Source organism: Pseudophryne corroboree (assembly GCF_028390025.1).
Source record: "Pseudophryne corroboree isolate aPseCor3 chromosome 3 unlocalized genomic scaffold, aPseCor3.hap2 SUPER_3_unloc_16, whole genome shotgun sequence".
Classification (NCBI taxonomy): domain Eukaryota; kingdom Metazoa; phylum Chordata; class Amphibia; order Anura; family Myobatrachidae; genus Pseudophryne; species Pseudophryne corroboree.
Genome location: NW_026967504.1, coordinates 1,957,032 through 1,970,660, shown reverse-complemented (window position 1 = coordinate 1,970,660; position 13,629 = coordinate 1,957,032). Strand labels below are relative to the sequence as shown.

The 13,629-nt window shown below is 46.6% G+C and overlaps 1 protein-coding gene across 2 annotated transcripts in view; it reads left to right on the top strand.

Annotated features, from left to right (window-relative positions):
* LOC134983487 (zinc finger protein ZFP2-like) overlaps positions 1-13,629 on the top strand; it is a 38,700-nt gene that overhangs the window by 19,357 nt on the left and 5,714 nt on the right. The window lies entirely within an intron of this gene.

Below are 13,629 nucleotides of genomic sequence, written 5' to 3'. Positions count from 1 at the left end.
TGTTTTTTTCGCGGTAAGGACAATACGTGTTTGGAATTCCCTGCCTGAGAGTTATAATGGTGGACTCGGTCAACACCTTTAAGAATGGGTTGGATAAATTCCTAATGGATAATGAAATTCAGGATTATGGTGCGTAGTAACGCACTATAGTTATTATAAAAAAAAGGAATAAACACAACGGCTGACATCAGCATCAGACTAAATTTAGTCCAAAAACAATACTGCACAGGAAACCACAAATAGGTTGAACTCGATGGACAAATTGTCTTTTCTCACGTCCTAGAGGATGCTGGGGTCCATATTAGTACCATGGGGTATAGACGGGTCCACCAGGAGCCATTGGCACTTTAAAAGTATAATAGTGTGGGCTGGCTCCTCCCTCTATGCCCATCCTTCCAGACTCAGTTTAGAAAATGTGCCCGGAGGAGCCGGTCACAGCTAGGGGAGCTCTACAGAGCTTTCTTAGTAAAAGTTTTTCTTAGAGTTTTTATTTTACAGGGAGGCTGCTGGCAACAGTCTCCCTGCATCGAGGGACTGAGGGGGAGAGCAGTGTCCACCCTGCGGGGTCTGAGCCACTGTCTGCCCTGTACCCTGTGTGTATGTGGTGTGAGTGGTGTGTAACAGCAAACATGTCTACAGACTCTGTCTCATATGCTGCAGAGGATTCATCTTCTCAGGAAGATCCCATCCCATGTAATCAGGATTGCACTGTTGTAGCGCAGATCCCAGCTAGAGAACCGGAGTGGTTAACCTCTCTTAGAGGAACTATTCCTCAGATTTCTGAGAGGGTTACAAGATCTGAGCATGTCACTCAGGTACTGCAATCCTCTATGGTTGTATGGTCTGATACTGCTCCCTCAGGGTCCCCTGCGGTACATTCTCACAAACGTGCGCTTGCCAAGATTATGCAGGATGACACAGACACCGATTCTGACACTGCAGACGGTGACGGGGATGTGTCATGGGGGACGGCATCACTTGCTAAGGGGTTGCAGTTGAAGATTGAGGCCGTACGGGATGTGTTGCGTATTTCGGACACTCCTCCTGAGCAGGTAGAGGAGGCCTTTTTCATGGACAGTAAGAAGGCCCCTCTTACCTTTCCAACATCTGAGGAATTAAATGCTATATTTGAAAAGGCCTGGGAAAATCCAGTGAAAAAATTACAGATCCCTAAGAAGGGTCTTGGTTGTTTTTCCATTCCCAGAGGATGATAGAATGAAATGGGAGTCTCCACCTATAGTGGACGCCTCTGTTTCCAGGCTGTAAAAATAAGTGGTTTTACCAGTCCCGGGATCTACCGCGTTGAAGGACCCGGCTGATCGCAAGGTGGATGCTATGCTCAAATCCAAATATACGGCTTCAGGGCTATAGCCAGATGGTCAATCACTCTGCAGGACGACTTGACTACGATGGATAAAGGTGATGTTGATTTATTCGTACGTAACATTCAGTATTCTGCGAGGCCTACAAAGAACAAACCTCACACCTTCTTTAGAGGTGGTCGTGCTAAAGGAAAAAAGCCTGCTCCCGCAGGTTCCCAAGACCAGAAGCCTGCTTCTGGTACCCACAAGTACTCCGCATGACGGTGGACTACACAGCCTGGAGGAAAGTCAGATGGGACCAAGACTCCGGCATTTCAGCCACGTCTGGGTGTCGTCTGGCCTGGACCCTTGGATATAGGATATGGTGTCCTGGGGGTACAGTCTGGAGTTTCAAACTCTCCCACCTCATCGTTTCTTCAAATCAGGCTTACCGGCTTTGCAGGCAGATAGAGCAATTCTTCTGGAAGCTATCTGAAAATTGGTAGTGTCCGAGGTCATTGTTCCAGTTCTGCCTCATCAGTGGAACAAGGTTTACTATTCGAACCTTCTCATGGTACTGAAGCCGGATGGTTCTGTACGGCCAATTCTGAACTTAAAGTATTTGAACCCTTATCTCAGGGAGTTTAAGTTCAAGATGGAGTCTCTGAGAGCTGTCATCTCAGGACTGATGGAGGGGGAATTCTTGGTGTCCCTGGACATCAAGGATGCGTACCTCCACATTCCCATTTGGTCGACGCATCAGGCTTATCTCAAGTTTGCACTCTTTAGACGATCACTATCCGTTTCAACCGAGGGTCTTCACCAAGGTGATGGCAGAGATGATGGTTCTCCTCCGCAAGCAGGGTGTGAACACAATTCCGTATCTGGATGATCTCCTGATCAAGGCAACATCCAGGGAGAAGTTATTAAGATTGAATGCCCTCATGACACATCTGCTCAAGGAGCACGGTTGGATCCTGAACCTTCCAAAGTCTCATCTGGAGCTGACAAGGAGGCTGCCTTTCCTGGGAATGATCCTCAACACGGAGGTGCAGAGGGTGTTTCTACCGGTAGAGAAAGCACTAGTGATTCAAACAATGGTCCGGGATGTCTTGAAGCCTTCATGGGTATCGGTTCATCAGTGCATCCACCTTCTGGGGAAGATGGTTGCCTCCTACGAGGCTCTGCAGTATGGAGGATTCAATGCTCGCTCCTTTAGCTGGATCTCTTGGACCAGTGGTTGGGATCTCACCTACATATGCATCAGAGGATACATCTGTCACCAAAGCCAGGATTTCACTCCTCTGGTGGCTACAACTACCACACCTTCTGGAAGGCCGAAGGTTCAGGGTTCAGGACTGGATCCTTCTAACCACGGATGCAAGTCTAAGCGGTTGGGGAGCAGTCGCTCAGGGAGAAACCTTCCAAGGAAGGTGGTCGTATCAAGAATCCCTTCTCCCAATAAACATCCTGGAGCTAAGGGCCATGTACAACTGCCTTCTTCAAGCAGCACACCTACAGGATTGAGCTGTTCTGGTGCAGTCGGACAACGTGACCACAGTGGCCTACATAAACCAACAAGGCGGAACGAAGAGCAGGGCTGCAATGTCAGAGGTGTCAAGAATCCTCCTCTGGGCAGAAAGGCATGCAGTGGCGATGTCAGCAATCTTCATTCCGGGATTAGAAATATGGGAAGCAGACTTCTTCAGCAGACACTATCTCCATCCAGGAGAATGGGGCCTTCACCCAGAGGTGTTTGAGGAGGTAACCTGTTGGTGGGGGGTTCCTCACATAGACATGATGGCCTCCCATCTCAACAAGAAGCTGCGGAGGTACTTTTCCAGGTCGAGAGACCCGCAGGCAGTGGCGGTGGACTCACTGGTAACACTGTGGGTGTTCACGTCAGTGTATGTGTTCCCTCCACTTCCTCTGATTCCAAGAGTTCTTCAACTTGTAAGAAGAACAAAGGTTCTGGCAATCCTCATTGCTCCAGACAGGCCAAGGAGGGCTTGGTACGCGGATCTGCTGGATCTTCTGCAAGATCCACAGCTCTTACCTCTTCGGGAGGATCTGCTGCTGCGGGGGCTGTTCGCCTATCAAGACTTACCAAGGCTACGTTTGATGGCATGGCGGTTGAGCACCAGATCTTAGCTCGAAAGGGTATCCCAAGCGAGGTGATTCCTACCCTGATACAGGCTAGGAATGGGGTAACATCTAAATATTACCATCGAATTTGGAAATAATATGTGTCTTGGGGTGAATCCAAGAAATTTCCTGCTGTGGAGTTTCAACTTGGACGTTTGCTCCTTTTCCTGCAAGCAGGTGTGGATATGGGCCTGAGATTGGGATCTATCAAGGTTCAGATCCCGGCTTTATCCATTTTCTTACAAAAGCAATTGGCTGTCCTCCCTGAGGTTTAGACCTTTTTGAAGAGGTTCTGTACATCCAGCTTCCCTTTGTGGCGCCAATGGCACCCTGGGATCTTGGTGTGGTATTCGTTCCTGCAGTCGGATTGGTTTGAGCCTCTACAGGAGGCTAAAATCAAGTTTCTCACGTGGAAGGCGGTCACTTTGTTGGCCTTAGCTATCTGCTCGACGCGTGTCAGAATTGGGAGCTTTTTCCTGTAAAAGTCCCTATCTGATCTTCCATGAAGATAGGGCGGAACTCAGGACTTGTCGTTCCTGCCTAAGGTTGTCTCAGCTTTTCATATCAACCAACCTATTGTTGTGCCAGTGGCTACTGACACCTCAATTGCTTCAAAGGCCTTGGATGTTGTAAGGGCTTTGAAGATTTATGTGAAGAGGACGGCTCATCATAGGAAAACTGACTCTGTCCTCTATGATCCCAAGAAAATTGGGTGTCCTGCTTCTAAGCAGTCGATTTCACGCTGGATCAGGTTCACCATCCTGCATGCATATTCTATGGCAGGATTGCCGTGTCCAAAATCTGTAAAGGTCCACTCTACTCGTAAGGTGGGCTCTTCCTGGGCGGCTGCCCGGGGTGTCTCGTCTGTACAGCTTTGCTGAGCTACTTGGTCTGTGTCGAACATGTTTGCTAAGGTTTAAAGAAGTAATAGAGAACACGAATGGCGCCAATAGCAACAAGCAGCAACCCCTTTGCACCAGTGGTAATCCCTTGTACCAATATGAAATAGTGAACAGATAAAGTAAGTGCAATAGGATGCGCTAAATGCGGAAATGGGTGGACAGATCTAATTATCCCTTGTGTGTAATATTAAAAGTTGATACTTCCCTTAATATCACCTATATGCATACACTTCTTGAATCCGTTCCACATGTGAAAAAAATAGATAAATGCATATAGTGTAGTATATTTTAGATAGGACAAAATTTAATACAATCAATTGTCAGATTCATACATAAAAAATGCACAAAAAATGCAGATTAAATTCCTAAAAACACTTTTTCACCCAAATGTAGGGTAATAAAGGTGGAGGATTACCAGATGAAAGTGATCAGTGAGCGTATCAGATGTAACCTTAGGGTAACTGGCTCCGGAACCGGGTTCCCTCGTCCACGTCCCAATCGTCTGGTCAGCCTTACACCTGTTGATAATTCAATGCATACACCACATACAGTCACATATCCCTCCTGTCCCATACGTGAAGGAGGGATATGTGACTCCTGACCCGGAAGTAATATATGACTCCTGACCCGGAAGTAATCTAGGTTGAAGGTACAAAAAGGAAGTCTTTTCACTCCACTCTCACTGCCTGATGAAGGGACATTCCCGAAACGCGTAGCAGCAGGAGAGTGGTGTATGCATTGAATTATCAACAGGTGTAAGGCTGACCAGACGATTGGGACGTGGACGAGGGAACCCGGTTCCGGAGCCAGTTACCCTAAGGTTACATCTGATACGCTCACTGATCACTTTCATCTGGTAATCCTCCACCTTTATTACCCTACATTTGGGTGAAAAAGTGTTTTTAGGAATTTAATCTGCATTTTTTGTGCATTTTTTATGTATAAATCTGACAATTGATTGTATTAAATTTTGTCCTATCTAAAATATACTACACTATATGCATTTATCTATTTTTTTCACATGTGGAACGGATTCAAGAAGTGTATGCATATAGGTGATATTAAGGGAAGTATCAACTTTTAATATTACACACAAGGGATAATTAGATCTGTCCACCCATTTCCGCATTTAGCGCATCCTATTGCACTTACTTTATCTGTTCACTATGTTTGCTAAGGTTTACAAGTTCGATACCTTGGCCTCTGATGACCTCAAGTTTGGTCAAGCAGTTTTGCAGGAGCCTTCGCGCTCTCCATCCTGTTCTGGGAGCTTTGGTACATCCCCATGGTACTTATATGGACCCCAGTATCCTCTAAGAGAAAATAGGATTTTAATTACCTACCGGTAAATCCTTTTCTCGTAATCTGTAGAGGATGCTGGGCGCCCGCCCAGCGCTTTGTTTTCCTGCTTTGGTTTTATAGTTCAGTACTGCCTGGTTCCTAGGTAAGTTCTGCGTTATTTACTGTTTCAGCTGTTGCTGAGTTTTTCGGCATGTTGGCCGGATTTGCCTGTTGTGTGAGCTGGTATGAATCTTGCCACTATCTGTGTATTTCCTTCTCTCGAAGTATGTCGTCTCCTCGGGCACAGTTTCTAGAGTCTGGTAGGAGGGGCATAGAGGGAGGAGCCAGCCCACACTATTAAACTCTTAAAGTGCTCATGGCTTCTAGTGGACCCGTCTATACCCCCATGGTACTGATATGGACCAGCATCCTCTACGGACTACGAGAAAAGGATTTACCGGTAGGTAATTAAAATTCTATTTTTTATACCTTAGATAATAAGATTTTACTTACCGATAAATCTATTTCTCGTAGTCCGTAGTGGATGCTGGGGACTCCGTCAGGACCATGGGGAATAGCGGCTCCGCAGGAGACAGGGCACAAAAGCAAGCTTTTAGGATCACATGGTGTGTACTGGCTCCTCCCCCTATGACCCTCCTCCAAGCCTCAGTTAGGTACTGTGCCCGGACGAGCGTACACAATAAGGAAGGATCTTGAATCCCGGGTAAGACTCATACCAGCCACACCAATCACACTGTACAACCTGTGATCTGAACCCAGTTAACAGTATGATAACAATGAAGTAGCCTCTAAAAAAGATGGCTCACAACAATAATAACCCGATTTTTGTAACAATAACTATGTACAAGTAATGCAGACAATCCGCACTTGGGATGGGCGCCCAGCATCCACTACGGACTACGAGAAATAGATTTATCGGTAAGTAAAATCTTATTTTCTCTAACGTCCTAGTGGATGCTGGGGACTCCGTCAGGACCATGGGGATTATACCAAAGCTCCCAAACGGGCGGGAGAGTGCGGATGACTCTGCAGCACCGAATGAGAGAACTCCAGGTCCTCCTCAGCCAGGGTATCAAATTTGTAGAATTTTACAAACGTGTTCCCCCCTGACCACGTAGCTGCTCTGCAAAATTTTTAAAGCCGAGACCCCCTCGGGCATCCGCCCAAGATGAGCCCACCTTCCTTGTGGAATGGGCATTTACAGATTTTGGCTGTGGCAGGCCTGCCACAGAATGTGCAAGCTGAATTGTACTACAAATCCAACAAGCAATAGTCTGCTTAGAAGCAGGAGCACCCAGCTTGTTGGGTGCATACAATATAAACAGCAAGTCAGACTTTCTGACTCCAGCCGTCCTGGAAATATATATATATATATATATATATATATCTATATATTTTTAGGGCCCCGACAACGTCTAGCAACTTGGAGTCCTCCAAGTCCCTAGTAGCCGCAGGCACCACAATATGATGTTTCAGGTGAAACGCTGACACCACCTTAGGAAGAAACTGGGGACGAGTCCGCAGCTCTGCCCTGTCCGAATGGAAAAACAAATATGGGCTTTTTTAAGACAAAGCCCCCAATTCTGACAATCGCCTGGCCGAGGCCAGTGCCACAACATGGTCCCTTTCCATGTGACATATTTCAAATCCAGAGATTTGAGCGGTTCAAACCAATATGATTTGAGGAATCCCAACACTACGTTGAGATCCCACGGTGCCACTGGAGGCACACAAGGGGCTGTATATGCAATACTCCCTTGACAAACGTCTGGACTTCAGGCATTGAAGCCAATTTTTTCTGGAAGCAAATCTACAGGGCCGAAACTTGAACCTTAATGGACCCCAATTTGAGGCTCATAGACACTCCTGTTTTCAGGAAGTGCAGAAATCGACCTAGTTGAAATTTTTTCGTGGGGCCTTCCTGGCCTCACCCACGCAACATATTTTCACCACATGTGGTGATAACGTTGTGCGGTCACCTCCTTCCCGGCTTTGACCAGGGTAGGTCTGACCTCTTCCGGAATGCCTTTTCCCTTAGGATCCGGCGTTCAACCGCCATGTCGTCAAACGCAGTCGCGGTAAGTCTTGGAACAGACAAGGTCCCTGCTGGAGCAGGTCCTTTCTTAGAGGCAGATTCCACGGTTCCTCTTGGAACAGACATGGTTCTTGCTGAAAGCAAATCCCATCTTAGCTCCCGAGGCCATTAGTCCTCTGTGAGCATCTCTTGAAGTTCCGGGTACCAAGTCCCTCTTGGCCAATCCGGAGCCACGAGTATAGTTCTTACTCCTCTACGTCTTATAATTCTCAATACTTGGTTATGAGAAGCAGAGGAGGGAACACATACACCGACTGTTACACCCATGGTGTTACCAGGACGTCCACAGCTATCGCCTGAAGGTCTCGTGACCTGGCGCAATACCTGTCCCGTTTTTTGTTCGGGCGGGACGCCATCATGTCCACCTTTGGTCTTTCCCAACGGTTCACAATCATGCGGAAAACTTCCCGATGAAGTTCCCACTCTCCCGGGTGGAGGTCGTGCCTGCTGAGGAAGTCTGCTTCCCAGTCGTCCACTCCCGGAATGAACACTGCTGACAGTGCTATCACATGATTTTCCGCCTAGCGAAAAATCCTTGCAGTTTTGACCACTGCCCTCCTGCTTCTTGTGCCGCCCTTACTGTTTACGTGGGCGACTGCCGTGATGTTATCCCACTGGATCAATATCGGCTGACCTTGAAGCAGAGGCCTTGCTAAGCTTAGAGCATTAAAAATTTTCTCTTAGCTCCAGTATATTTATGTGGAGAGAATTCTCCAGACTTGATCACACTCCCTGGAAATTTTGTGTGACTGCTCCCCAGCCTCTCAGGCTGGCCTCCGTGGTTACCAGCATCCAATCCTGAATGCCGAATCTGCGGCCCTCTAGAAGATGAGCACTCTGTAATCACCACAGGAGAGACACCCTTGTCCTTGGATATAGGGTTATCCGCTGATGCATCTGAAGATGCGATCCGGACCATTTGTCCAGCAGATCCCACTGAAGAGTTCTTGCGTGAAATCTGCCGAATGGAAGTGCTTCGTAATAAGCCACCATTTTTACCAGGACTCTTGTGCAATGATGCACTGACACTTTTCCTGGTTTTAGGAGGATCCCGATTAGCTCGGATAACTCCCTGGCTTTCTCCTCCGGGAGAAACACCTTTTCCTGGACTGTGTCCAGAATCATCCTAGGACCAGCAGACGTGTCGTCGGAACAACTGCGGTTTTGGAATATTTAGAATCCACCCGTGCTGTCGTAGAACTACTTGAGATAGTGCTATTCCGACCTCCAACTGTTCTCTGGACCTTGTTCTTATCAGGAGGTCGTCCATTTTCTTTGAAGACGAATCCTCATTTCGGTCATTACCTTGGTAAGGACCCGGGGTGCCTTGGACAATCCAACGGCATCGTCTGAAACTGATAGTGACAGTTCTGTACCACGAACCTGAGGTACCCTTGGTGAGAAAAGCAAATTTTGGGACATGGAGGTAAGCCTCCCTGATGTCCCGGGACACCATATAGTCCCCTTGTTCCCGGTTCGCTATCACTGCTCTGAGTGACTCCATCTGGATTTGAACCCTTGTAAGTGTTCAAATTTTTCAGATTTAGAATCGGTCTCACCTAGCCTTCTGGCTTCAGTACCACCATATAGTGTGGAATAATACCCCTTTCCTTGTTGTAGGAGAGGTAATTTTATTATCACCTGCTGGGAATACAGCTTGTGAATTGTTTTCAATACTGCCTCCCTGTCGGAGGGAGACATTGGTACAGCAGACTACAGGAACCTGCGAGGGGGGGAACGCCTCGACATTCCAATCTGTACCCCTTTGATACTACTTGTAGGATCCAGGGGTCCTGTACGGTCCCAGCGTCATGCTGAGAACTTAGTAGAAGCGGTGGAGGGCTTCTGTTCCTGGGAATGGGCTGCCTGCTGCAGTCTTCTTCCCTTTCCTCTATCCCTGGGCAGATATGACTCTTATAGGGATGAAAAGACTGAGGCTGAAAAGACGGTGTCTTTTTCTGCAGAGATGTGACTTAGGGTAAAAAACTGTGGATTTTTCAGCCGTTGCCGTGGCCACCAGGTCCCATGGACCGACCCCAAATAACTCCTCCCCTTTATACGGCAATATATCTTTGTGCCGTTTGGAATCTGCATCACCTGACCACTGTCGTGTCCATAAACATCTTCTTACAGATATGGACATAGCATTTACTCTTGATGCCAGAGTGCAAATATCCCTCTGCGCATCTCGCATATATAGAAATGCATCCTTTAAATGCTCTATAGTCAATAAAATACTGTCCCTGTCAAGGGTATCAATATTTTTAGTCAGTGAATCCGACCAAGCCACCTCAGCTCTGTACCTCCAGGCTGAGGCGATCGCTGCTCGCAGTATAACACCAGCATGTGTGTGTATACTTTTTTGGATATTTTTCAGCCTCCTATCGGCTGGCTCCTTAAGTACGGCCCTATCTGTAGATGGTACCGCCACTTGTTCTGATAAGCGTGTGAGCGCCTTATCCACCCTAAGGGGTGTTTCCCAACGCGCCTTAACTTCTGGCGGGAAAAGGTATACCGCCAATATTTTCTGTCGGGGGAAACCCACGTATCATCACACACTTCATGTAATTTATCTGATTCAGGAAAAAACTACCGGTAGTTTTTTTCACCTCCCACATAATACCCTTTTTTGTGGTACTTGGAGTATCAGAAATATGTAACACCTCCTTCATTGCCCTTAACGTGTGGCCCTAAAGGAAAATACGTTTGTTTCTTCACCGTTGACACTGAAATCAGTATCCGTGTCTGGGTCTGTCGACCGACTGAGGTAAATGGGCATTTTACAGCCCCTGACGGTGTTTGAGACGCCTGGACAGATACTAATTTGTTCGCCGGCCCTCTCATGTCGTCAACCGGCTTGCAGCGTGTTGACATTATCACGTAATTCCATAAATAAGCCATCCATTCCGGTGTCGACTCCCTAGAGAGTGACATCACCATTACAGGCAATTTGCTCCGCCTCCTCACCAACATTTTCCTCATACATGTCGACACACACGTACCGACATACAGCACACACACAGGGAATGCTCTGATAGAGGACAGGACCCACTAGCCCTTTGGGGAGACAGAGGGAGAGTTTGCCAGCACACACCAAAATGCTATAATTATACAGGGACAACCTTTATATAAGTGTTCCTCCCTTATAGCATTTAATATATATTTATATCGCCAAATCAGTGCCCCCCCCCTCTCTGTTTTAACCCTGTTTCTGTAGTGCAGTGCAGGGGAGAGCATGGGAGCCTTCCCCTCAGCCTTTCTGTGAGGGAAAATGGCGCTGTGTGCTGAGGAGAATAGGCCCCGCCCCCTTTTCGGCAGGCTTCTTCTCCGGAGATTGTGATATCTGGCAGGGGTTAAATACATCCATATAGCCTCAAGGGCTATATGTGATGTATTTTTCGCCATACAGGTATTCTACATTGCTGCCAGGGCGCCCCCCCCGCGCCCTGCACCCTCCGTGACCGCTGTGTGAAGTGTGCTGACAGACAATGGCGCACAGCTGCAGTGCTGTGCGCTACCTGAGGAAGACTGAAAGTCTTCTGCCGCCTGGTTCCGGACCTCTTCAATTTTCAGCATCTGCAAGGGGGGTCGGCGGCGCGGCTCCGGGACGAACCCCAGGGCGAGACCTGTGTTCCGACTCCCTCTGGAGCTAATGGTGTCCAGTAGCCTAAGAATCCAATCCATCCTGCATGCAGGTGAGTTGAAATTCTCTCCCCTAAGTCCCTCGATGCAGTGAGCCTGTTGCCAGCAGGACTCACTGAAAATAAAGAACCTAAAAACTTTTTCTAAGCAACTCTTTAAGAGAGCCACCTAGATTGCACCCTTCTCGGACGGGCACAAAAACCTAACTGAGGCTTGGAGGAGGGTCATAGGGGGAGGAGCCAGTACACACCATGTGATCCTAAAAGCTTGCTTTTGTGCCCTGTCTCCTGCGGAGCCGCTATTCCCCATGGTCCTGACGGAGTCCCCAGCATCCACTAGGACGTTAGAGAAACTATGTTACTATGTAATACAGAAGGAAACTATAGGTCAGTAAGGCAATACAGTAGGAAACTATAGGTCAGTAAGACAATACAGTAGAAAAGAAGGTCAGTAAGGCAATACAGTGGGAAACTGTAGGTCAGTAAGATAATACAGTGGGAAACTATAGGTCAGTAAGACAATACAATAGGAAACTATAGGTCAGTTAGACAATACAGTAAACTATAGGCCAGTAAGACAATACAATAGGAAACTATAGGTCAGTTAGACAATACAGTAAACTATAGGCCAGTAAGACAATACAGTAGGAAACTATAGGCCAGTAAGACAATACAGTAGGAAACTATAGGTCAGTAAGACAATACAGTAGGAAACTATAGGTCAGTAAGACAATACAGTAGGAAACTATAGGTCAGTAAGACAATACAGTAGGAAACTATAGGTCAGTAAGACAATACAGTAAGAAACTATAGGCCAGTAAGACAATACAGTAGGAAACTATAGGTCAGTAAGACAATACAGTAAGAAACTATAGGTCAGTAAGACAATACAGTAGGAAACTATTGGTCAGTAAGACAATACAGTAAGAAACTATAGGCCAGTAAGACAATACAGTAAGAAACTATAGGTCAGTAAGACAATACAGTAAGAAACTATAGGTCAGTAAGACAATACAGTAGGAAACTATAGGTCAGTAAGACAATACAGTTGGAAACTATTGGTCAGTAAGACAATACAGTAGGAAACATCTAAAAAGCCTTTTTAAATGAGTTCCTCCTAACACCGCACAACTGCTCAGTGCGCAGATATTTGTGAGCAAAATAAAAAACCTATGGAGAATTATCAGCAATAACTTTTTGCGGCTAATTGGATAGGGAGTTTTTGCAATGAACTGAATCCCCCCCATAAAATGTTTATACATACAGTATGATTTCACATTGAGATTACCGCTGGAGGATACTCTGCCTCAATATTATTCAATGTGTAATTTATCCCATCCTCGTATGGGTGTAATATATTACTACAGTGGTTCTCAAACTCGGTCCTCAGGACCCCACACGGTGCATGTTTTGCAGGTAACCCAGCAGGTGCACAGGTGTATTAATTACTCACTGACACATTTTAAAAGATCCACAGGTGGAGTTAATTATTTCACTTGCGATTCTGTGAGGATACCTGCAAAACATGCACCGTGTGGGGTCCTGAGGACCGAGTTTGAGAACCTGTGTATTACTATATTCTTACTGAACAGGATTATTAGCACTGAATCAGTTATCACCCAATATAATATACATGCTGATGTTTAACAACAAATACACTTGTTTCTTTATTACTTTATTCACCTTTATACATTTACCTTTGTGTTTAATATATCACGGATTTATCTTACATACTTTACTGTACTTAATGAAGGTTATATATTATTTATTAGTGTGCAAACAGGACAGCACTGTCTCTTTTTTGGTGTTTTTTTATTGCAAAGCCCATGTCACCTCTAGTAATCCCACATGAGCGTCCATGTCACCTCTAGTAATCCCACATGAGCATCCGTGTCACCTCCAGTAATCCCACATGAACGTCCATGTCAACTCCAGTAATCCCACATGAGCGTCCATGTCACCTCTAGTAATCCCACATGAGCATCCATGTCACCTCTAGTGATCCCACATGAGCGTCCGTGTCACCTCTAGTGATCCCACATGAGCGTCCGTGTCACCTCTAGTGATCCCACATGAGCGTCCGTGTCACCTCTAGTGATCCCACGTGATCGCCTGTGTCACCTCTAGTAATCCCACGTGATCGCCCGTGACACCTCTAGTAATCCCACGTGAGCGTCCACGTCACCTCTAGTAATCCCACGTGAGCGTCCACGTCACCTCTAGTAATCCCACGTGAGCGTCCA